The sequence below is a fragment of the Armigeres subalbatus genome, chromosome 2 (assembly GCF_024139115.2).
Source record: "Armigeres subalbatus isolate Guangzhou_Male chromosome 2, GZ_Asu_2, whole genome shotgun sequence".
Classification (NCBI taxonomy): Eukaryota; Metazoa; Arthropoda; class Insecta; order Diptera; family Culicidae; genus Armigeres; species Armigeres subalbatus.
In genome coordinates this window covers 214,312,110-214,337,942 of record NC_085140.1, presented here as the reverse complement: position 1 = coordinate 214,337,942, position 25,833 = coordinate 214,312,110, and the positions used below count along the sequence as shown (strand labels likewise).

Sequence of the window (25,833 nt, the reverse complement as noted above, 5' to 3'; positions counted from 1 at the left end):
GGTCATCAGCCTGATCGAGTTGGTGAAGGTAACGTCCAGGAGATTAACTACGTTGGCATATTGTGCCACTGAGTACTAATTTGGTTACCCTAAAAAACAGCGTTCCCGGCAATTATTTTTTGCAAGTTTTTCGTCAACAGCAAGTGAGAAGCGAAAAAACACATTGGGGTCGCTTTTTAGGCGATTTTTTCTTACACGGGGCGCTTTTAACGCGGCTTTTTAAAATGTCCCGACTATAAACTATAAACTATAAAAAAAACGTCCTGTAAATAGGACAGTACTTGTAATGCTAATTTCTCGGGTTTGACACAATATTTCGTGATACGGATCTCTAGACTCTTACGTTTGACTCAGTGGGCATTTTATTTCGGAATCTAGTCACAAGGTGGCGCTCATACATAAAAACGAGTTTTTTATGAATTTCATGAATTATTCGTATGTTAAAGTGTAAAATGTCAAATTATTTAGCACTACTAGTTATACTGTCATTTCAAGCACAAGGTTCCAAAATCACGGTGAGCTTGTATGTATAAGGGCCTGATCAGCCTATATATATAGGCAGTATAGCAGAACTTCTTGTAGAATAGACCTACGGATAAACCAGCATAACGACGAACTATTTATGTGTGGCTTTTAATGGGGTTTCCAAAATTCTGGTCCATAGAAGCACCCTTGGTGGTTTTAAATCATTTCCGAGGTTTGTAGATTATCCATGAACTCATTGGAATATAGACCTACGGATCAACCAAGCGTAGCGATGGACTTTTTATATGTGACTTCTAGCGTAGTAGCTCGATTCGGGTTAGGAACAAAAGGTTGAAAGACAAAAGGTCGAAGGGACAAAAGGCTGAAAGACAAAACGTTGAAGGGACAAATGGTCGAAATGGACAAAAGGTCGAACGGACAAAACGTCAAAAGGGACAAAAGGTCGAAAAGGGCAAAAGATGACTGACTGAGTTTAACAATTTGAAACAAAAAGTTGTTGATTACACGCGTATTTCCCGACACAGTAGAACTATAATTGATCATGTTTATTCTAACTTTGATTCTGTAAACTCAGTTACAGATTTTTGTTTAAAAGTAACCGATCATGAACCATTAGTGATAAATATAGAAAATAATTATATAACTGAAAATGATTTTGTTAAATTGAAGTGTTGGAGGAAATATTCGAAACAAGCTGTTTCGGATCTTGTTGCGAGAAACGTGGATTTACAGGATATTTCCGGAAACTTAAATCAGAAATCAGCTGTTCTAACGAACGTGAACATAAATTTGTAATTTAAAATAACTCGAACAGCTGGGACAATTTAGATCTTTTGCGTCTAAGACGTAAAAGAGATAAATTGTTCAATAGATTTTTGAGAAGACATAGTTGTAACAATGAGAACAGGTACAAGAACGCGCGGAACACAATCGTTGAGAAAACGCGTTGTGATTATATTCAGAGGAAAATTGATCAGCATCCGAATAACAGAAAATTTTGAAATCTTTGTTGAAACCTAATAGTTCCAATCCGCGGTCCATAACGTTTAATGGTACATTAGAAAATTCTGAACAAGTAATTGCTTGCAATTTTAACGATTATTTCATCGATTAATAGGTCTATCGATTTGGTTGATGAGCCTGATGAAATAAAACAGCCGGTTAATAATACATGAAGATTTGATTGTTTTCACATAATTACTTTTGATGAACTTAAAAATATATGCTAAAACGGCTGGAGTTGATAACGTTAACGCTAGAGTTATACAAGATTGTTTTCATGTCATTGGACACAAACTGCTGGACCTTATTAATCTTTGAGAACCGGGAACGTGCCGCAGGTTTGGAAGGAATCTCTTATAATTCCTATTCAAAAAGTTGCTGGAACGATTAAAGCAGAAGAGTTTCGTCCCATCAACATGTTGCACACATTGGATAAAATATTAGAACTTGTTGTGAAAGGCCAGTTGGTAACATATTTGAATAATAATAACTTGTTAATACAAGAGCAATCGGGATATCGAGAAGGACATTCTTGTGAGACCGCATTGAACTTAGTGTTAATCAAATGGAAAGAAAACATGGAGTGTAAGGATAATATCATTATTGTTGGGAAAAATCAAGCGCTTTGGAATTTCGGGTTCGGCGTATGAATGGTTCAGAAGCTATTTGTCTGACAGAATCCAAAGGACTGTTTTAATGATTGTGTTTCAAATCCCATGGAAAGTAATCTTGGTGTTCCACAGGGAAGTGTATTAGGGCCCGTTTTATTTATTATGTATATTAATGACATGGGACGGGTCTTACGTTTTTGCAACATTAATCTTTTCGCGGATGACACAGTATTATTCATTGCAGCTGGAAATATCAGCAGGCTTGCCAAAAACTCCTCGCCGAGTAGAAAATGAGCAAGAGCAAGAGCTTTTTTGAGGAGCAGAAATTAGCATCAAAACTCACAACATTGTGCATCATTAAACCCGAGCTTGTGCGTCGCAAGACAAGAGCGAGTATATCTGTTCATCTTTTCCTTGTGGTACGTCACTCACTCACACTCACACTCAAAACAGCCTCCAAGATTTTTTCACATACAAAGCGTCGCTCCGGAGGCTCAATGAGTGCTCTTTCACCCGACGCCTCACTCACATGTGTTTTTATTTTGCTTTTCCTTACTCTGTTTTTTTGTACCTCTGCTTTTTTACGCTTCCACTCAATTGTGAGGATGCGAAGGCAGCATTTTGCTGATGATTATTTAATTTACTCTAGCGAGTGTGAGGAGTTTTGTCAAGCCTGCAGTGTTGTTGTTTCACGCTTGAATACAGATTTGCATTCTCTAAGTAGATGGTTGAAGTACAAACAGTTGAAGTTGAATATAAGTAAAACTAAATACATGGTAATTTCGCGAAATCGATTCATTGATAATGTTTCTGTTAGAATTGATGATGAAACACTTGATCGCGTTCGGGAAATTAAATATCTTGGCGTGATTATTGATGATAAATTGAAATTTGATTCTCATATCATAATGTCATCAAGAAAATAGCCAAGAAGTATGGAATGTTATGTCGATTGAAAAACGAATTAACTGTTGCGAGTAAAATTCAGTTGTATAAATCAATCATCTCTCCTCACCTGGACTTTTGCGCCTCTATTTTATTTCTGGCCAATGAAACACAAATATCGAGGTTACAGCGTTTGCAAAATAAAGTTATGCGTTTGATTTTGAGATGTAATAGATTCACTTCCTCCTCCTTTTTGTTGGACGCTTCACAATGGTTATCAGTGAAGCAAAGAATTGTTTATTTGACTATGGTGTTCATCTTCAAAAAAATAAATGGATTGCTGCCCCGATACCGTGCGGGATCGAAATCCGTCCACCTCATGAGGTATCAATAAATTAATGGGTGTTGAAGGTAATTAATGTACAAATAATTTATCTTATCCTGTTCAGATACTTGGCAGTAAGCTTTTAGGACATAGAAATGGAAAGAAGGCTTTGAAATTAAAACAACAAAAATCAAAAACAAATTGCCACCCACCAAACGCGGAGTTTTTGCCGCCATTTTGTTTTGGGGTAGGGCATAATTGCACCAAAAGTAACTGTGTTTTAATTGCTAATTGCGAATCGGTACAAAAGATAAGCGGAATACAAAATGAAGGGATTGCTTCTCAAGTTCATCGTCGATGACGCGCACGCCGTCAACCAAATCGTCATGACGACATCGAAGAACGAAGACTCCATACCAGTGTTGTAAAATGTCATTTGCATTCGTTTGTATAATTTTCCCAGAACTTTTTTCAGAAGGTAGCTATCAATTCATGATGTATGACAAATTTATAGCTCTTAAATATGCCTACAACTTTGTCTAGCAAGACATCGCTGTAAATATGTAATCTGGGGCGTGGGAGGCAAAATATCATTCAAATGACATTATGTCAAATGACACGTGACATTTTGGAGAGTTTTCACTCTCCAGCCTCAGATGTTATATTTAGAGCAATGTACCCTTGGACAAAAATATAGCCCTACTCAAGCGTTATGAGTACATCTTAAATTATGGAATAAATTTGGCTTCTAAAGAAAGTTAAGAATAAATTAGTCAAATGACATGCAGAGTCCATACCATTATTCTTCAAGCGACAGCTATCATGCGAAGATTTTTATTAATCCTTTGTAATAAAGAATTTGAAGTAACGTATGAAGGTGTTATAAATGTTATCAATACATTTATGTTACCAAAGTTCCTACCATTTGTTTATTTGAGACGCAATTAAGTTTTTAATTAGTCCGTCTACAATGACGTGCAACCAATTATGTGAAGAAGTGACGATGGAAATCGTCATAACTTTTAGCTGCGCGACTATCTTCGTGGTAGGCATATGGTACGAAGAAACCGAAAAGATGTTGCGTCGTGAAATGTTATGACGTAGACTATATAGGGTATCTGTTCCTATATCAATAACAATAAGGCAATGCGCATATGAAGCGCATTTATTTCTCACCCAATAATCAAGAAACATGAGATTAATTATGCTCGGCTCACGTCATTTTTAATTGAAAACAATTTGGTAACTTCAAAAATGAAATTGTTATCACATTATAGAAGTATTTAGCTAAAAAACATCATCGCTGCCATGCACCTATTTCAATAACATTCAAAAACAGTTAATCCTATGCCTGTACCTATATCAATAATACTGTTTCCAACATAAAATACGCACACTATCACTTGTGTGTATAGGTAATGATCTGATTGCAGTGATGCCGAATTCTTCAATATTTTGTATTTGAGTTGAAAATGAAATATAATTACAGTTTTGCACAACAAATTGCAGTTTTTGTTGTAGTTTTCTAACTTACCAGTTTAATTTTATGTTTATCATAGCTTATCTCTTCGATATACCTTGTTTTACAAACATAAGAGTTGAATTTCACAATGAAGGTTCATTCAAGCATTTTTGAAATAAAAATCTAGGTCGGCAACCCTTGCAGATGCTGCAAGCCATGTAAATAGTTTGGAATACGGACAAGGATAATTTAGACGTTGTTCGAAATAAACCTATATCAAACTATAGAAAATCGCGTTGGTTTTTCAAATGTGATTATATTTATAGTGAAAATGTGATGTGCTCTATGTGTTGTGAAGTGAATTTTGAAAGGATACATTTGTTTTAGCTTGGAATTGAGTGAAAAACAACAGCGTGAAATGAGATGAATCTGTTAGTAGCAATCGAGCAGTGCATCAAACCAACAGCTCAGAGGTAGGAAAATGAAAATAAATGTATTTTATAATTTAGTTTTTAATAATTTGAGTCTTGTGAACTAAAACATTACTCAAACGGAATTTTAAATAATTAATATGGGAACAGATACCCTATATATTTTTTTCGCTTTCTTCATACGACGAGAATGACTTTTGTCAGCCCTATTCTTATATATAACTTCTAGTGGAAAAACCCCACTCTGGCCCATAAAACACACTGGACCAATCTGTGTAACGACGGACGTCGCATGTATGACTGCAAGAGGAATAGCCTCATCGTGTTTTACGGAAGCACGTTAGGTGGTTTTTCGTCATTTTCAAGGTTTGTAGGTCGCCAAAGAGTCCCTTGGAGTACAGACATATGGATCATCCTGCGTAACGTGTGACTTAGTGCCATAGCCTTATTCTAGTCTTTTGAAACAATTCAGGTAATTTATCATCATTTCCAAGGTTGGTCATCCGTAAACTCCTTGTAGTATAATCCTACGGAACTGGTTGTTCCGTCGCGTAGCGATGGATTTCTCATCTATAGCTTCTAGCGGAATAGCTCATACTACCCAGTTCTTTTTTACACGGTTGCAGGGTTTGTAGAAATCGCTTTCAATAGATAACGAACAACGATAAAAAAGAGGCAAAAACTGTTCCGAATCATAACAAGCCATGATAACAAATTTATCAAACTTGTATACAAGTGCCTGCGGTATATAATTCGGACCTGGTGGCCTCACAACTGGATCTCAAACAACGAGCTCCATCGTCGTTGTCACCAGAGGCCGGTAGCAACAGAAATTCGGGATCGGAAGTGGGGCTGGGTCGGCCACACTCTACGTAGGGGCGGAAACGAAATCTGTAAACAAGCATTAGACTGGAACCCAGCGGAACATCGCAGCAGAGGCAGACCCAGAGGCTCATGGCGGCGAAGTCTCAATAAAGAAATAAAAGAAGTCGACCGAAATCTAACCTGGCAACAGGTTAAAGCGATAGCCGGGCAACGCTCAGGATGGAGATCTTTCAAGTCGGCCCTTTGCACCACCGGAGGTGTACAGGATCAGTAAGTATGTAAGTAAGTATACAAATGCGAAAAAACAGAATCGGATAGGCAGCTCCCACAGAAAAATGGTGATTCTCGCTTTGTTTTTGCTCATTTCGTGTTGGTTACTGCACAGCTGTGTAGAACTAGTTGAAATGCATCATCAGAGCCAGTGCTTTCCGCATTTGGAGCTTTCTAAAAGAAATTTATCATGGGGTATAGCCTCCCGAATCAGTTCTCTATCATGACAACTTGCGAAAAACAGTTTCTCGCGGGATGCTACATATCGTATATGTATAAAGAGATGATAAGTGAGAGACTTGCTCATTCTCTTTAGGATTCAATCCCTGCATGGTTGGGTTTCAGGGACAGGGACTATGTCCAAGGGCTTGACGATCCCTCCCCAGGCCATCTGCGAGTTGTGGGGCTTGCCTAGGATGTGGTGGGGTTTGACAGTGGGCCCTGTTAAACCTCTATAAAAAGCTGCATGTATCCGCAAGTAGGCCCCACCAAAGCGACCGTGTGCCGCTCAAAGCGCACAAGCCCAAGTCCTGGTGTTAGGTGGGACGCTAAACAGCCCTGACACGACGGCCCTCCGACGAGACAGGAGGTTTGCGCAGGCCCAATAAGCCGCCTAGAAAACCAATAATTACGAACAATATAAGAAATAATGCGACTCGATATAATCGGCAAAGACCTAGGCGACGAATACAGGATCACGATTGGAAGCTTGGAACATGGAACTGCAAGTCGCTAGGTTTCGCAGGTTGCGACAGGATGATCTACGATGAATTACATCCCCGCAACTTCGACGTCGTGGCGCTGCAGGAGATTTGCTGGACAGGACAGAAAGTGTGGAAAAGCGGGCATCGAGCGGCTACCTTCTACCAAAGCTGTGGACCCAAGCAGCACAACCTGTTTCACTACTGAACATTTCACTGTGTTGCAACTATTCGAGAAAAACAATCTTTGCGTATGTACCATCAAATATAACTCTCTTGCAATCTAAAAAGCGCAAGAGGTGGAGCCTACGGAAACATCCTTCGATTGCAGTAAAATTGCAATAATGTTGTAAAATACTACAGCGGAAAAAAATAAAATAAAAATATAAAACTGGATTCGATTTATGGATCTTGTGATTGATAGTCCTTCACTCTACCACAGCACCATACAACACTTCGAAGGGACTGCATGTTGACTTACAATAAAAACCATACTATTATGAAGTTTTGTACTCGGGTTTTCTGTTACTTGATTGCACCATCACCGGAAAAAATTGTGAGTTGTCAAAATGTTGAACGATGCTAAATTAGACATGAAGAAACACTCAACTTATCTGCAACTTAATTGAAACAAACAAATAAATTTTGAAAGACGCATTGATGTTACATGGTAAAAAATATGCAACTTGATGATTTTGTTTCGTGTTTGCAACATAAAGTGCAGTATTCTTTGGTTGTTTGTTTCCAAATGTCAAACACATACTGCATTGCAATGTTAATGAAACATTGATCACAACTCGAACGTTTTTGACATCTTGATGCAACTTTTTCGTGCTTTGATGTTTTTGCAATGCCTTTAATGAAACTGAATAGAAACAAGGTGCTTTTTGGAAGATGTTGCGTGTGCTACTTGGGTGGGAACCGGCTTCATAGTGCTGGGTAAGATGCGCCAACGCGTGATTGGGTGGCAGCCAATCAACGCAAGGATGTGCAAGCTGAGGATTAAAGGCCGTTTCTTCAACTATAGCATCATCAACGTGCACTGCCCACACGAAGGGAGACCCGACGATGAGAAAGAAGCGTTCTATGCACAGCTGGAGCAGACATACGATGGATGCCCACTGCGGGACGTCAAAATCGTCATCGGTGACACGAACGCACAAGTAGGAAGGGAGGAAATGTATAGACCGGTCATCGGACCGGATAGTCTGCACACCGTATCGAATGACAACGGCCAACGATGCATAAACTTCGCAGCCTCCCGAGGAATGGTAGTCCGAAGCACCTTCTTTCCCCGCAAAAATATCCACAAGGCCACATGGAGATCACCTAACCAAGAAACGGAAAACCAAATCGACCACGTTCTAGTCGACGGTAAATTCTTCTCCGATATCACGAACGTCCGCACTTACCGCAGTGCGAATATTGAATCCGACCACTACCTCGTTGCAGTATGCCTGCGCTCAAAACTCTCGACGGTGTACAACACGCGTCGAAGTCGGACGCCGCGGCTTAACATTGGGCGGCTACAAGACGGTAGACTATCCCAAGAATACGCGCAGCAGGTGGAAGTGGCACTCCCAACGGAAGAGCAGCTAGGCTCAGCGTCTCTTGAAGATGGCTGGAGAGATATTCGATGCGCCATTGGTAGCACTGCAACCGCTGCACTTGGCACGGTGCCCTCGGATCACAGAAACGACTGGTGTGATGGCGAATGTGAGCAGTTAGTTGAAGAGAAGAATGCAGCATGGGCGAGATTGCTGCAACACCGCACGAGGGCGAACGAGGCGCGGAACAGGCAAAACTCGATTTTCCGTAGGAAAAAGCGCCAGCAAGGAGATCGATACCGGTAAGAGACGGTGCAACTGTACCGCGCTAATAACACACGAAAGTTCTATGAGAAGTTAAACCGTTCACGCAAGGGCCACGTGCCACAGCCTGATATGTGTAAGGACATAAACGGGAACCTTCTTACGGACGAGCGTGAGGTGATCCAAAGGTGGCGGCAGCACTACGAAGTACACCTGAATGGCGATGTGGCAGACGAAGATGGCGGTATGGTGATGGACCTGGGAGAACGCGCGCAGGACATAATTCTACCGGCTTCGGATCTCCAGGAAATCCAGGAGGAGATTGACCGGCTGAAGAACAACAAAGCCCCTGGGGTTGACCAACTACCAGGAGAGCTATTTAAACACGGTGGTGAGGCACTGGCTAGAGCGCTGCACTGTGTCATTACCAAGATTTGGGAGGAGGAAGTTTTGCCGCAGGAGTGGATGGAAGGTGTCGTGTGTCCCATCTACAAAAAGGGCGATAAGCTGGATTGTAGCAACTACCGCGCAATCACATTGCTGAACGCCGCCTACAAGGTACTCTCCCAAATTTTATGCCGTCGACTAGCCCCAACTGCAAGGGAGTTCGTGGGGCAGTACCAGGCGGGTTTTATGGGCGAACGCTCCACCACGGACCAGGTGTTCGCCATTCGCCAAGTACTGCAGAAATGCCGCGAATACAACGTGCCCACACATCATCTATTCATTGACTTCAAAGCCGCATATGATACAATCGATCGGGACCAGCTCTGGCAGCTAATGCACGAACACGGTTTTCCGGATAAACTGACACGGTTGATCAAAGCGACGATGGATCGGGTGATGTGCGTAGTTCGAGTTTCAGGGGCATTCTCGAGTCCCTTCGAAACCCGCAGAGGGTTACGGCAAGGTGATGGTCTTTCATGTCTGCTATTCAACATCGCTTTGGAAGGGGTAATACGAAGAGCAGGGATGAACACGAGTGGTACAATTTTCAATAAGTCCGTCCAGCTATTTGACTTCGCCGACGACATAGATATTATGGCACGTAACTTTGAGAAGATGGAGGAAGCCTACATCAGACTGAAGAGGGAAGCTAAGCGGATCGGACTAGCCATCAACACGTCGAAGACGAAGTACATGATAGGAAGAGGTTCAAGAGAAGACAATGTGAGCCACCCACCGCGAGTTTGCATCGGTGGTGACGAAATCGAAGTGGTAGAAGAATTTGTGTACTTGGGCTCACTGGTGACTGCCGAAAATGATACCAGCAGAGAAATTCGGAGACGCATAGTGGCTGGAAATCGTACGTACTTTGGACTCCGCAAGACGCTCCGATCGAATAGAGTTCGCCGCCGTACAAAACTGACAATCTACAAAACGCTAATTAGACCGGTAGTCCTCTACGGACACGAGACCTGGACGATGCTCGTGGAGGACCAACGCGCACTTGGAGTTTTCGAAAGGAAAGTGCTGCGTACCATCTATGGTGGGGTGCAGATGGCGGACGGTACGTGGAGGAGGCGAATGAACCTCGAATTGCATCAGCTGTTGGGAGAACCATCCATCGTTCACACCGCGAAAATCGGACGACTGCGATGGGCCGGGCACGTAGCCAGAATGTCGGACAGTAACCCGGTGAAGTTGGTTCTCGACAACGATCCGACGGGCACAAGAAGGCGAAGTGCGCAGCGGGCAAGGTGGATCGATCAGGTGGAAGATGACTTGCGGACCCTCCGTAGACTGCGTGGTTGGCGACGTGTAGCCATGGACCGAGCCGAATGGAGAAGACTCTTATATACCGCACAGGCCACTTCGGCCTTAGTCTGAATAAATAAATAAATAATGGTTGGGTTTCAGCCCATTAAGACCTTTCGTGTCAAACTGGTCTTTTAAATTTACAAAAATCCAAGAAAATTCAGGTGGTATTTAAAAAGCTGCGAAAGTTCAGGTTAACCGAGAAATTAATGAATACCAACCGTGTAAAATAAATTGGGTGTAAATATGGAAACACGTTGGGTGGTTTATCATCATTTTGCGGCTTGCAGATCTCCCAAGAACTCATTGATATACAGACCTATGATTCCACCAATGTAACGAAGACCGTTACATATGTACCTTCAAGCGGAATATCCCCATTCTGGTATACGGAAACACTTTGGGCGGTGTGTCATATCATCATGTTGAAGGTTTATTGGTCGCCCAACAACTCCCATCAAGAACCAGAGAACCATGAACTTCCATCCATCCTTCTGGTCCATGATAACACGATGACCACTCATCTGCGAAGCAACAATGGCTTAGTGGGAGATGAAATGTCAACAAAGAAGAATAGAAGATGAAAGAAGAATAGAAGATGAAAGAAGAATAGAAGATGAAGGAATCATACCTAAGGGTATATCAGGGTATCAATGGATTTATCATGTGAAACTACATGTGAAATATTCTCGAAATATTCTGGTTCGTAGGTACATGCAGTACATGAATCCGATGAGGAACGAACCCACCGCAGAAAAAAGGCAACACGAAGAGAATGTGATAGCTGAAGCGCAGGAGAACATAAATAGAAACGATATGCGGAGGTTTTACGCAACTGTCAATGGCGCGCGGCATAACACTGCACCAGTACCCGCCATGGGCAATGACCGAGAGGGAAATTTGCTGACAGATAAGACTATGGTGGCAGCCAGGTGGAAGGAGTACTTCGAAGATTTGTTGAACGGTTGAAATGAAGGTGTATTAAAGAGCAGGATGGATATAGACGGCGACGGTCAAGCTGTGGAACCACCAACGCTGGGCTCGGTAAAGAAGGCTCTAAACGAGCTGAAAAACAATAAAGCTTCTGGGAAGGACGAGATCCCGGTCGAGCTTCTCAAACACGGAAGTATGATAATGTCAGAACATGGTTTTCCGGCGAAACTTATTAGACTGATACGTGCAACGCTCGACGAAGTGTCAACCTCGTTTGTGACCTTAGACGGATTGAAGCAGGGTGATGCACTTTCGAATTTATTGTTCAACATTGCACTCGAGAGCGCTATTAAAAGATCTGGCGTGCAGACGAATGATACTATCATCACCTGGTCGTATATACTCCTGGGCTTTGCGGACGACATCGACCTCATTGGAACCGATCGCAGAGCAGTAGTGGAGGTTTTTGTCCCACTGAAAAGGGAGACGGCGAGGATAGGCTTAACCATTAACTCTACCAGGACAAAGTACATGGTGGCAGGTAAAGATAGATGAAGACCTAGTGGTGTTGGTGCTGAGGCAGTGCTTGATGGAGATGTGTTTGAAGTTGTTGAAGAATTTGTTTACCTTGGAACATTTGTGACATGTGACAATGACGTGTCCCGTGAAGTGAAAAGACGTATTGCTGCTGTGAATAGGGCCGTTTTGCGGATTACGTAACCAGCTTAGGTCCCGCAACATGCAGACGGAAACGAAATTTGCTCTATACAAAACTCTGATTCTACCAGTGGCCCTTTATGGACATGAAGCATGGACATTAAAAGAGGAAAACCGGGGTTTTCGAGCGAAAAGTGCTGCGTACAATACTCGGAGGGAAACTAGAAAATGGTGTGTGGCGCAGACGCATGAATCATGAGCTGTATCAACTATACAAAAAAGAAAATATTGTGAATCGTATAAAATACGGCAGACTCCAGTGGGCTGGCGACTTAGTGTGAATGTCGGAAGAAAGAATAGCGAAAACAATATTCAACAGACGTGGACGGCACTGTTATTGACTTTAGATATTTGAGATACCTAAACGTATACATTAAGAATGAGTAGCTAGCCCCAAGCCCCACTTATTATGTTCTCTGTATAATTTGCTGGTCATAATGCTCATGCTCATGCCTCTCCCGGTGATTACATATGGTATGCCAGGGGAGTTGAGCTAAAATCCATCATCTCAAAGAGTTGCATAACGAAATTCTTCATATGACACACCGAGGGACATACAAACTTCTGAGGTCCATCGTCTAGCTGAGATAAAAATTCTGAACGACCGCTTTGGTGAGGTATTGACTAGATATAGGGCATCCTCCCAGACATTAGACCACCAATTTGTGCGAGAACTACCACTAGGCATGTTTTGAAATTTCAGCTTTAGTTAGGATAGACAGAAACTGCGTGGGATTGCTTCTATCCACAGAGTTTCAAGTGCTGAAACGTTCACAGCCGATGGCTTTTCGAAACATTGTTTGTTATTAAGCGAAACAGATTTAAAATATAAAATTCAACGATGACCTACAAAGGTTTTGAATTATACTTGAATCAATTTTAGCTAACTAAGTGAACAAAAATCTTGATATATAAATACGGGACTAGGAATCATTGAACGAACGCTAAATTCATGAGTTTTAGCAACGTTGAACTATTTCTTAGAGACATACTCATTCCATGCACATTCATTAGCGTGGAAATATGTGAGACACATCAACGGTTTCTAAACTGTTCCCCAAACTTCGTATTTTGCGGAATTCCTCTCTGATCTAACACCCGTCCAATCGTCGCTTCTTTCAACAATAATTAACTTCCCAGAATTAAGCAGTGGAAAAGGCGCCTTCATCAGTGCCAACCAACAACCCTTCCTATTTTTGCTTCCACCTATACTACCGTTATGAGCATAATCGTCCAACGTGCATAGAAAAACAAGCAAATATGGGACAACTATGCATATGACGACAGTATAACCAGCTGAGTTCTCGTCATCGTTATCGCTCTTGTTCATCTTCGAGCCAATTGTGCGAAGCGAAAAGTTAGTGCCGACCGAACTCGGAAATAGATTTAAAATTTACATATTAATTAAAAAGCATTTTCCGCCGTCATCTTTGCTCTGCTTCACTGTCGACATCCGACAGCTTGCTCGATGGTTCGGAAATTTTCAGAACCACTTATTCTGCATGGCATGGTTTTTCGGTCCAACCCGAAACCTGCCAGGCCATTATCATTGGCGAGGTAGCTGCGAGGAATTTCCTTGGTGAGCAGAGCGTTGTTCAAAGCGTGCAATAACTTTCAGAAGAATTCAATAACGAAACGTGGTCTGATGAGTTTCTGTGGAAATGCATTTTCCAAGCAGGAAAAAAAAAACTAGTAACTTCTAGAAGTAATTACAAAGGAACGAAAACTGTTCTATGAGCATAGTAAATGCAGCACGCTACAGTAGTAAAGTATGCAAGCAAAATGCACTATACATATACATATATACACATTCAACAAGGAAGGATAATGATAAGTGAAAACTCAACAATAAAAATGGATTTTAACATTTGTCGGAAATGTCATAGATTACATTATTGGCAGAGGAACCTTATTTTAACATTAGGGTAATTCTAAATTACAAAGTTTCGTTAGAATATTTTCTTTATCTTACTCAAAATTTGGGTTCATTCAACGGAATTGATTACTGGGTGGTGTGGCACAGGGTAGCATTTCCAGCATCAGCCAGTTTAGATTCGATTTGAAAGAGGAACCCTAAAGCATCCCGCACAATATATCACAATGGGGAAGGGCCGTTTGGCCAAATACCGTTCGGCCGAATGCCATTTGGCCGAACAGACCATTAGGCCGAAAGTTATTTGGCTGAAAGGGGCATTTGGCCGAAAGGTTCATTTGGCCGAAAGGGTCATTTGGCCGAAAGGGTCATTTGGCCGAAAGAGTCTTTTGGCCGAAAGGGTCATTTGGCCGTAAGGGTTATTTGGCCGAAAAGGTCATTTGGCCGAAAGGGTCATTTAGCCGAAAGGGTAAAAAGTAAGAAGCGCGAAGTGAGTAGTGAGACATCTCACTACCCACTTCGCACAACTCACTTTTCACAGTAAGAAAAATGGACAGTGGAAAACACAGTGAGAAGAGAAAAGAAAAAAGAGAAGAGAAAAAGGAAGAATGAGAAGTGAGACGTCTCACTACTCTCTTCACTGTGAAAAGTGAGTAGTGCGAAATGAATAATGAGACGTCTCACTACTCACCTCGCGCTTCTCGCTTTACACAGCGAAAACTGATAATTAAAGAGCAAGAAGTGAGACGTCTCACTTCTCACTCCTAATTTTTCTCTTTTCGCTACAAAAAGAAAGAAGCGCGAATTCAGTAGTGAGACGTCTAATGACATGGACAATATTTCAGCCAAATCGGTCAATGTTTGGGCGGTGCTAAACTCGTTGGAAGTTTATATGGAAAAATGTATGCAGAAACATCGAGAAACAGTGATTTGCAGTTGGACGGCACAATTTACGATGAAGAGCCATGATACTCATTCAGTTTTTGTAGAATTAAATACACTGGAATGTTGTAGGGGTGAATTTATTACTTTTCAAAGGTAAAAGAAAAGAAATTTGCTCAAACCTCAGAGAACTCTAATAACTTCGCCTGTTGAGGTGAACCGGTCAAGGGCCGAAAACCTCATTAATAAGGAGAATAAAAAAAAAAAACTTCGCCTAGCAAATACCAATCTTTTCACGGTTTTCAGCATAGCATTCTGAATTAAAATTTTCAAGATCTGAATGAGTATCATAGTTCGTCATCATAAGTTGTGCCGTCTAACTGCAAATCACTGTTTTCGGATGTTTCTGCATACATTTTGCATATAAACTTCCGACGAGTTTAGCACCGCCCAAACGTTGACTGATTTGGGTGAAATTTTGTCCACAGCATCAGGACATCAAATAGAATCGAATAAAAGGGCGGATCATCAAAAAAATTGAAAAAGTTTTTTCCATACTAATTTGAGCCACCCTAGCATTCAGGCAATGGCACGCATATGGTCAATTTATAGTAAGCCCTTCAATGCCATTGAAGTAAAGAAGAAATTGTATGAACTACACTTTGCAGGGCCAGCACATTTTTTTTTTAAATATGTCTACCAATGCTCGTGTCACATTTAGTGTATAACAGGTCAGTGTATATTTTACGGCTTCTTTACATACTTTTAGCTATAAGCTATTAGTTTTCATGAATTAATGCTTAAAAACATACAAACATTGCTGTACAGTTGTTAAATTAAATGATCAAAAAAAGCATAAAGCAATAAAGCAACTTCAAATGCAAAATTAAAAATTTTCCCAGCACGTGTCCAGTCGGTTCGCTCCCACTATAAATAATAGAAAACACTGCAAATAAATTGAGCGTATACGATTTCCCAGCTGTCCAGCGTAATTGTTCAGATGAAAATGGGTGGCAGATGAAGCGAGGGATTTGAAACAATCGCACATGGTCATAAACATGCGACACTCATAGTAAAATGCACACATGTCCTAAAGTAGATGCTCTCTCGTACCGTATCGGTACTACATCTACACTCCATATGTGTACAACTCTTTGCACCAAACATGCGCCGACAACATTCGTCTCCCCGCGCTCCCCTTCTACTCGTACGTGTCTTTTTAATAATTTGAACCTTAATCGATGCCCGGCTTCATGGAATATTTAAACGGTAGCTCCCGGTTTCGTCGATAAGGTCCATCATCGTTCCGGGAGTATGGGAATAAGGATCCTGAACCATATAAAAATAGGACTAGTAACGTCTACACTTTTATTCAGATTTTTTAAATCTTATTGTAGGGATTTGTTTAATTGATCAACGTTTAGATTTTAAATAAAATGAACATTTGAAATGAAAATGATCAATGTAGGTAGCAGAAGCAGTTTTAATACACGAGCAAAACCCGTTTTCATCAATTGAATGTTCCGAACATTTTGCAATACCCTCACATATTCCGTCCACGTACTCACTGATGTTTCTGAGTCATTAAATTTTACGATTATGGCAAAAGGCGCTGTCCCGTGTGTCGTATTAGTGGAAAATACTATTCCACCGATGCTGCGTGAAAATGCGTATATGCAATTCGATCAATCATTAAGCTAACGACGAGTGTGCGTAAAAGTGGGATCATGGAGCGTACGGGTGGACAAACGGCGAAATGGAATGGACGAGCTATTTGTAACGGCGCCCACCTTCACGTTTCGCTGCCAAAGTCCTTGTTGATGTGTTGGTGAATTCTGCACTATCCAATAACGTGAGAAAGGCTTTGCTGTGCGTTTCCAGACTTGCGTATGCAATGGACGGAAATTGGTCAGACGTTCTTGTTACCAGGGATGAAATTTGTTCTTCATTTAACTTTAAAAAAAACAGTTGTGCTTGGCTTCCGTCTTGAATGGGGTGCTCTTGAAAACGCGAGTGCATTTAGTTTTGGATTCCGGGAGGCTTGTCGTTAAGGCATGTAAATGCGAATGACTGTATCACCAAGTTCTCAACCTAAGAAATTTAAAACTGTTAAGATTTGGTCTAATGAAACTCAACTGTTCAGATTAGTTCAATTTTACGAACGAATTAATTTTAAATGGTTTTTTGAAAATATCCATACTGTCATACTGTGCGAACTCTGATCAAAGACGGCAATCCTTTCTTTTTCAAATTATTTGCTATGGCCATGCTTAAAACCCTCAAAGACCCAGGACGAACGATTTTTGTTTTCAAACGGCTCACATTCAGCACCTGATCGTCGGAATTCCTCGCGTTTTCGTTCGTGCTCAATGGTAATAGCTATAGTTTGCCCTGAAACATTTCCAGACCAAAATTCGTGTTCAGGTCCGAGTTATTGCTAAAACTAAGTGTACGGGGGTGTTTTTTCTATAATTCGAAAATCACCTTAATCCCTAATGTTCTGGACGTGTTCAACCCCGAAATTTATCAAATCAACCATCAAACCATCTCAAAAATATATTTGTAAAGATTTCTGGTCGATTCCGATGGTTTCACCATTTGAGTAGGGCAGAATTGACTGAGTTCAGGGCCGGATTCAGGGGTCACAATGGCATAGTATGGGCTACAAAATCAATTACAATGATAGGGATTTCGCGCCAATTCGAACAAATGTTGACACCACCTTCTCAGATTTAAATGAAACTTTCTGGACATGTAAACTTTGTTACAAAAAGCCACTGTGCAAATACTTAGTTTTTCCAAAATTGACCTAGACTATCTTTTGAAAAGGGCCAAAGTTTTCTGCCGATTTTTTCCAAATGGATATAATCGTAAAACGACGCATCCTACAAAAAATGTGTTATATGGGTGACTATCGCAAAATCAGTTATTGAATAAAAAAATTGGAAAAATTCCCAATTGAGCCACAAACTGAAAAAAAAATCGATTTTTGATTTTGTCTCAATATAGGTAAATATGTTCCCTACGGGTCTCTGCCATTTGGCATAAGGTCATTTGGCATACAGGCATAACGGTCATTTGGCATAACGAACATTTCGCATAATTTTGAACTGCAACAAAAAAGTGGGTCATTTAGCATAATTTGGAACTGTTAAGGACAAGCATCTCGAAAGCCAAAACAAAATTCACTCGCGTTTTCAAGGGCACACCACTCAACCGTCATTTTTATTATTCCACGCATGCTGTGACACTGAAAGCTGAAACAATAAAAACAAAAGTTGTCCGCTGCTTCCGTATTTAGTGGTTTGCCCTTGAAAACGCGAGTGAATTTGGTTTTGGATTCTGTGAAGCTTGTCCTCAAAGGGAATTGGTTTTGTGATGTTTTTTTTACATAGTTACAGTAGATAGAGGATATAATCTGATAGATTTAGACTGATGATAGACATTTTTCGGAAGGATGGAAAAACGAAATGGCTACTTCCGAGAAAGTTATCACATCCGTCATTGACTTATTTCAGGAAAACGCTAATATAAAAAAATAATTTTAAATCCCCTTACTTGATTTTGACAAACACCTGAATTCAATATTGTTTCCATCCGATCATAGCCAACTTTCAAAGAGAGAATTACATACACCATTGCCTTACCCCGGGCCAACGCCCGTAATTAAATTAACCACTATATTTCAAGAAAACGCCAACTTCCAAAGGACGAATCACATATATCATTGCCGTATTCTGAACAAACTTCTATTTTCATAAAAGCAATAACTTTTAATTTTGAAGAAGAGATCAAATCCTCCATTGCATTTTTGCGGACAAACTCCCACTTTTTAAAAAGGGACCACTTCCACCATTGCCTTAATCCGGACAAATGCCTACTTTTAAAGATAAGGAATCACATCCACAATTGGCCTAATTCGGACAAATGCCTACTTTTCAAAAAGTGATCACATCCACCCTTGCCTTAATCCGAGCAAGCACCCCTAGCAGTACAATCCAGACCAATTTGATTGCAGCAACTCATATGTGACTAAATTCGGTTGCATATGAGTCACAGCACTTTTTTTGCAACATATGTGCTGCTCGGGGCCTAGTTTTAATGAAGAGATCACATCCACCACTGCCTAAATCTGGGTAAGCAACTACTTTTTAAGAAGAGTTATATCCACCATTGCCTTAATTCGAGAAAACGCCTACTATTAGAAAAGAGATTGCATCCACCATTTCCTTAATCCGAGCAAGCGCTCCATACTCGGCTAATGCATGCTTTTTCCGAAAGGATTGTGTATTTTATTATGTTATATTTGCTATTCCAGGTTTTTTCAGCACCACTATTATTATTATTTATTTAATCAGACTAAGGCCGAAGTGGCCTGTGCGGTATATAAGAGTCTTCTCCATTCGGCTCGGTCCATGGCTACACGTCGCCAACCACGCAGTCTACGGAGGGTCCGCAAGTCATCTTCCACCTGATCGATCCACCTTGCCCGCTGCGCACCTCGCCTTCTTGTGCCCGTCGGATCGTTGTCGAGAACCATTTTCACCGGGTTACTGTCCGACATTCTGGCTACGTGCCCGGCCCATCGCAGTCGTCCGATTTTCGCGGTGTGAACGATGGATGGTTCTCCCAACAGCTGATGCAATTCGTGGTTCATTCGCCTCCTCCACGTACCGTCCGCCATCTGCACCCCACCATAGATGGTACGCAGCACTTTCCTTTCGAAAACTCCAAGTGCGCGTTGGTCCTCCACGAGCATCGTCCAGGTCTCGTGTCCGTAGAGGACTACCGGTCTAATTAGCGTTTTGTAGATTGTCAGTTTGGTACGGCGGCGAACTCTATTCGATCGGAGCGTCTTGCGGAGTCCAAAGTATGTACGATTTCCAGCCACTATGCGTCTCCGAATTTCTCTGCTGGTGTCATTTTCGGCAGTCACCAGTGAGCCCAAGTACACAAATTCTTCTACCACCTCGATTTCGTCACCACCGATGCAAACTCGCGGTGGGTGGCTCACATTGTCTTCTCTTGAACCTCTTCCTATCATGTACTTCGTCTTCGACGTGTTGATGACTAGTCCGATCCGCTTAGCTTCCCTCTTCAGTCTGATGTAGGCTTCCTCCATCTTCTCAAAGTTACGTGCCATAATATCTATGTCGTCGGCGAAACCAAATAACTGGACGGACTTATTGAAAATTGTACCACTCGTGTTAATCCCTGCTCTTCGTATTACCCCTTCCAAAGCGATGTTGAATAGCAAACACGAAAGACCATCACCTTGCCGTAACCCTCTGCAGGTTTCGAAGGGACTCGAGAATGCTCCTGAAACTCGAACTACGCACATCACCCGATCCATCGTCGCTTTGATCAACCGTGTCAGTTTATCCGGAAAACCGTGTTCGTGCATTAGCTGCCATAGCTGGTCCCGATCGATTGTATCATATGCGGCTTTGAAGTCGATGAATAGATGATGTGTGGGCACGTTGTATTCGCGGCATTTCTGCAGTACTTGGCGAATGGCGAACACCTGGTCCGTGGTGGAGCGTTCGCCCATAAAACCCGCCTGGTACTGCCCACGAACTCCCTTGCAGTTGGTGCTAGTCGACGGCATAAAATTTGGGAGAGTACCTTGTAGGCGGCGTTCAGCAATGTGATTGCGCGGTAGTTGCTACAATCCAGCTTATCGCCCTTTTTGTAGATGGGACACACGACACCTTCCATCCACTCCTGCGGCAAAACTTCCTCCTCCCAAATCTTGGTAATGACCCAGTGCAGCGCTCTAGCCAGTGCCTCACCACCGTGTTTAAAAAGCTCTCCTGGTAGTTGGTCAACCCCAGGGGCTTTGTTGTTCTTCAGCCGGCCAATCTCCTCCTGAATTTCCTGGAGATCCGGAGCCGGTAGAATTATGTCCTGCGCGCGTTCTCCCAGGTCCATCACCATACCGCCATCTTCGTCTGCCACATCGCCATTCAGGTGTTCTTCGTAGTGCTGCCGCCACCTTTGGATCACCTCACGCTCGTTCGTAAGAAGGTTCCCGTTTATGTCCTTACATATCAGGCTGTGGCACGTGGCCCTTACGTGAACGGTTTAACTTCTCATAGAACTTTCGTGTGTTATTAGCGCGGTACAGTTGCTCCGTTTCTTCACGGTCTCGATCTTCCTGCTGGCGCTTTTTCCTCCGGAAAATCGAGTTTTGTCTGTTCCGCGCCTGTTTATATCGTGCCTCGTTCGCCCTCGTGCGGTGTTGCAGCAATCTCGCCCATGCTGCATTCTTCTCTTCCACTAACTGCTCACATTCGCCGTCATACCAGTCGTTTCTCTGATCCGGGGCACCGTGCCAAGTGCAGCGGTTGCGGTGCTACCAATGGCGGATCGAATATCTCTCCAGCCATCTTCAAGAGACGCTGCGCCTAGCTGCTCTTCCGTTGGAAGTGCCACTTCCAGCTGCTGCGCGTATTCTTGGGCTAGTCTACCATCTTGTAGCCGCCCAATGTTAAGCCGCGGCGTCCGACTTCGACGCGTGTTGTACACCGTCGAGAGTTTTGAGCGCAGGCATACTGCAACGAGGTAGTGGTCGGATTCAATATTCGCACTGCGGTAAGTGCGGACGTTCGTGATGTCGGAGAAGAATTTACCGTCGATTAGAACGTGGTCGATTTGGTTTTCCGTTTCTTGGTTAGGTGATCTCCATGTGGCCTTGTGGATATTTTGCGGGGAAAGAAGGTGCTTCGGACTACCATTCCGCGGGAGGCTGCGAAGTTTATGCATCGTTGGCCGTTGTCATTCGATACGGTGTGCAGACTATCCGGTCCGATGACCGGTCTATACATTTCCTCCTTCCTACCTGTGCGTTCATGTCACCGATGACGATTTTAACGTCCCGCAGTGGGCATCCATCGTATGTCTGCTCCAGCTGTGCGTAGAACGCTTCTTTCTCGTCGTCGGGTCTCCCTTCGTGTGGGCAGTGCACGTTGATGATGCTATAGTTGAAGAAACGGCCTTTAATCCTCAGCTTGCACATCCTTGCGTTGATTGGCTGCCACCCAATCACGCGTTGGCGCATCTTACCCAGCACTATGAAGCCAGTTCCCAGCTCGTTGGTGGTGCCACAGCTTTGGTAGAAGGTAGCCGCTCGATGCCCGCTTTTCCACACTTTCCTGCAGCGCCACGACGTCGAAGTTGCGGGGATGTAATTCATCGTAGATCATCCTGTCGCAACCTGCGAAACCTAGCGACTTGCAATTCCATGTTCCAAGCTTCCAATCGTGATCCTGTATTCGTCGCCTAGGTCTTTGCCGATTATATCGAGTCGCATTATCTCTTATATTGTTCGTAATGATTGGTTTTCTAGGCGGCTTATTGGGCCAGCGCAAACCTCCTGTCTCGTCGGAGGGCCGTCGTGTCAGGGCTGTTTAGCGTCCCACCTAACACCAGGACTTGGGCTTGTGCGCTTTGAGCGGCACACGGTCGCTTTGGTGGGGCCTACTTGCGGATACATGCAGCTTTTATAGAGGTTTAACAGGGCCCACTGTCAAACCCCACCACATCCTAGGCAAGCCCCACAACTCGCAGATGGCATGGGGAGGGATCGTCAAGCCCTTGGACATAGTCCCTGCTGCCCGAGTGCCCAGCACCACTGAGTCTAGTAATTTATTTTTTGAACAAACAAAAATTACGCCATATGCCTGTTACGGGAGCGGAGACGATTCGGACTTCTTCACAGCAAACTCGGTCTTTTAATGGAGTATGCTATCAGCTGTAATTTTATTACAGTTAAATTATCTTTTAGAGTTATAATTTAATTTTTCGTTTACTTACAACATTAGTCTTTCACGTGTATTCTCCGTCGTAATGTAACAATCGATATTTTAGGGTCTATCTTATATCTGCATGTATAATTTTAAGGTTTAATAGTAGTTTTGTTTTAATTCATTGTTTTACTTACAGTTCAATAGGTTTTAATCAATTAGAAATAATAAATTCACAAATTTTAGATATAAGAATTTTTAACTTGTTGCTTTGTTACGTTTTGTTCTGTCTAAACATAGAGTCTCGCATAGAAATTCTTCACTGTATTGGTCTGTCATGTCAACTGTCAACTAGAATGTCACTCTGTCGGTCCCTGTTGGATTGTGAGGGGCCGGGTTGCCAACATGCCCCCGCCCGTATTGCACGAAGTTTCTTCTGCTATACCTTCACCAGTATCCCGAACATCTATGACAGCAAGTCGGGTCACCGGCCTTTGAGTGATTCCAGTAGTGGTTTGAATGTCCGCCTTCCGAACTCGTCCATCGCTCCCAGGGTAAACTCGCACGACTTTTCCTCTCACCCAGCTGTTTCTCGTATTCTCTTGGACGAGAAACTAGATCACCAACTTGAAGAGGCCTTGCTTCACCGAACCATTTAGTTTGCTTCGAAATAACCGGCATGTACTCCTTGATCCATCGTGTCCAAAAATGATCTAACATCACGTGTACGAGGTTCCAGTTGGACCGTAGTGCAGTACGAGGATCCGCCGGCAGCACCATTGGTTGACTTCCTCCGGAAGAGGACAGAAGTAAAAAGTGGTTCGGAGTAAGTGCTTCCCCCTCTGAGCTCTCTAGAGGCATATAGGTCAGGGGTCGAGTGTTGACTATACTTTCTGCCTCCGCCAGCACGGTACATAACGTTTCTTCGTCTGGCTTTCTGTAAGCAGGCATATTGCTTAGAGCGGCTTTTACCGAACGCACGAGCCTCTCCCAAGCTCCTCCCATATGTGGAGCACTGTGTTGTCGTATTAGTAAAGGTGCTCGCGAGAGAATTATTGATGGCTAGAATCTCTTTCCGAAGTTCACGACTTGCGCCTTGAAAGTTCGTCCCCTGATCTGAATATATCTCCATAGGAGCTCCTCTTCGTGCAATGAATCGCCGAATAGCCATTTTGCAAGATTCGGTAGAAAGACTAGATGCTAGCTCTAAATGTATCGCACGAACTGTTAAACAGGTAAATAGGGCCACCCATCGTTTCGCATTACTGCGACCGATCTTCACTATAATGGGACCAAAGTAATCCAGCCCAACAAAGGAAAACGGTCGAACATATGGAGTTAGACGTACCGCAGGCAATGGTCCCATTCTCGGTGTTTCGGCTCTCGATTTGTAAACTCTGCACCAACTGCATTGAATTCTAACGCTTCGCACAAGCACTCTCAAGGCTGGAATTGAGTATTTTTGAACTATCTCGTTCACCACAGTCTCTGCATTGGCATGTTGAAATGAACGATGGTACCAATCGACTAGCAGGAAAGTCACATAGTTTGATTTTGGCAGAATGAGTGGAAACTTCACCTCCATGGTAACCCAATCAGCTTCTCTCATGCGACGCTCCATCCGGATCAGTCCACCTTCACCAATAACTGGAGATCTGGTGTAAAGCTGGCTGCTTCTGTTGATCTTCGACTTCAGGTTCAGCTGTCCATTGTGGGCTTCCGATAATATAGCAAATTCATCCGGATATACATCCAATTGCACCAACCTCCATATGGTGAACTCAGCATTCCTCAGTTCTTCGCGGCATAAAATTTGTGTTGAACATGGTGATACTCCTCTTGATTTACGCAGACAATTCTCATAGAAGCGACGTACGTAAGCTACTGTTCGCAGCAGCCGCTCCCATTTTGAAAAACGCTTGAAATCGATAACTTGCTCCACTATAACATGATTATGCACAAACACCGCTCGTAGCTCGTTTGAAGACTGCTCCAAAGGGAATTCTCGTTTTGGCCAGTGAGTTTCATCGTCGTATAGGAATCTGGGCCCTTTGAACCAGCGACTGTCTGGTTCAATGTTGGGACCCGCACCCCACTTGGTAGCTTCATCCGCAACGTTCCACTTCGTCGGAACCCATCTCCAATCCTGGATGTCTGTTATTTCCAAGATTTCTCCAATTCTAAATGCCACGAACTGTGTGTGTCGCCGCGGATCTGATCGTAACCATGACAGTACTGTTGCGGAATCACTCCAAAGTATAGACCGACGTATCTTCAGGGTATGATTAGAAATAACAGTTTTCATTAGACGAGCTCCCAGAATGGCCGCTTGAAGTTCCAATCGCGGTACAGACAAAGGTTTGAGAGGAGCTACTTTGGTTCTCGCCGAAACTAGGCAACAGCGAACGGTGGTTCCATCGACAACTCGGAAATACGAGCAAGCTGCATAGGCAACTTCACTGGCATCAACAAATGTATGCAGCTCCAGTGAGTTGTATGTTCCGAATTCATAGCCGGGGAAATAGCAACGGGAAATATTAAGATCATTGAGCCGCAATAACATCTGCGTCCAGGCTTTCCACCGAATAAACGTTTCTGGGTGGATGGGTTCATCCCAGTCAACACCAGTTCTCCATATATCTTGTAGTAATACTTTTCCATGAACGAGAATCACCGCCACCAAGCCAAGTGGATCGAAGACGCTCATTACGAGACTCAAAGCCTCCCGTTTGGTTGGAACTACGTCTTCGATAACCAGACGGTGCAGGCTGTCGCGCAGCTGTACAGAGAACGAGAAAACATCTTCTTTCGGAAGCCAAGTAATTCCCAACACACGTTCTGTCTCACTGCACTTATCGATAACAAATTGCTTACTCGTGGCCTCGATGCGTTCACCGATTCTTTGGATAACTTCCTTTGAATTTGAAAGCCAATGTCGAATTTCGAATCCTCCTTTTTTATGAACTGCTCTCACTTCATTCGCCAGTTGTACCGCTTCGTCGACGGTGTCGGCACTATCCAGGTAATCGTCGACGTAGTGGTTCTTTTTTACGGCTTCTGCTGCTTTGGGAAATTCGTTGGCGTGATCGTCTGCATTTACGTTCTTTACAAATTGC

General features: G+C 42.9%; 1 protein-coding gene and 1 long non-coding RNA gene across 2 annotated transcripts in view; both read right to left on the bottom strand.

Moving 5' to 3' along the window:
• LOC134211618 (cell adhesion molecule Dscam2) overlaps window positions 1–25,833 on the bottom strand; it is a 401,827-nt gene that overhangs the window by 351,270 nt on the left and 24,724 nt on the right. The window lies entirely within an intron of this gene.
• Window positions 22,649–23,251, bottom strand: LOC134215867 (uncharacterized). Its single transcript, XR_009980338.1, has 3 exons — window positions 22,915–23,251; window positions 22,788–22,855; window positions 22,649–22,725 (listed from the first exon to the last, which is right to left on the bottom strand). It is a non-coding gene; the product is annotated as an uncharacterized LOC134215867 (long non-coding RNA).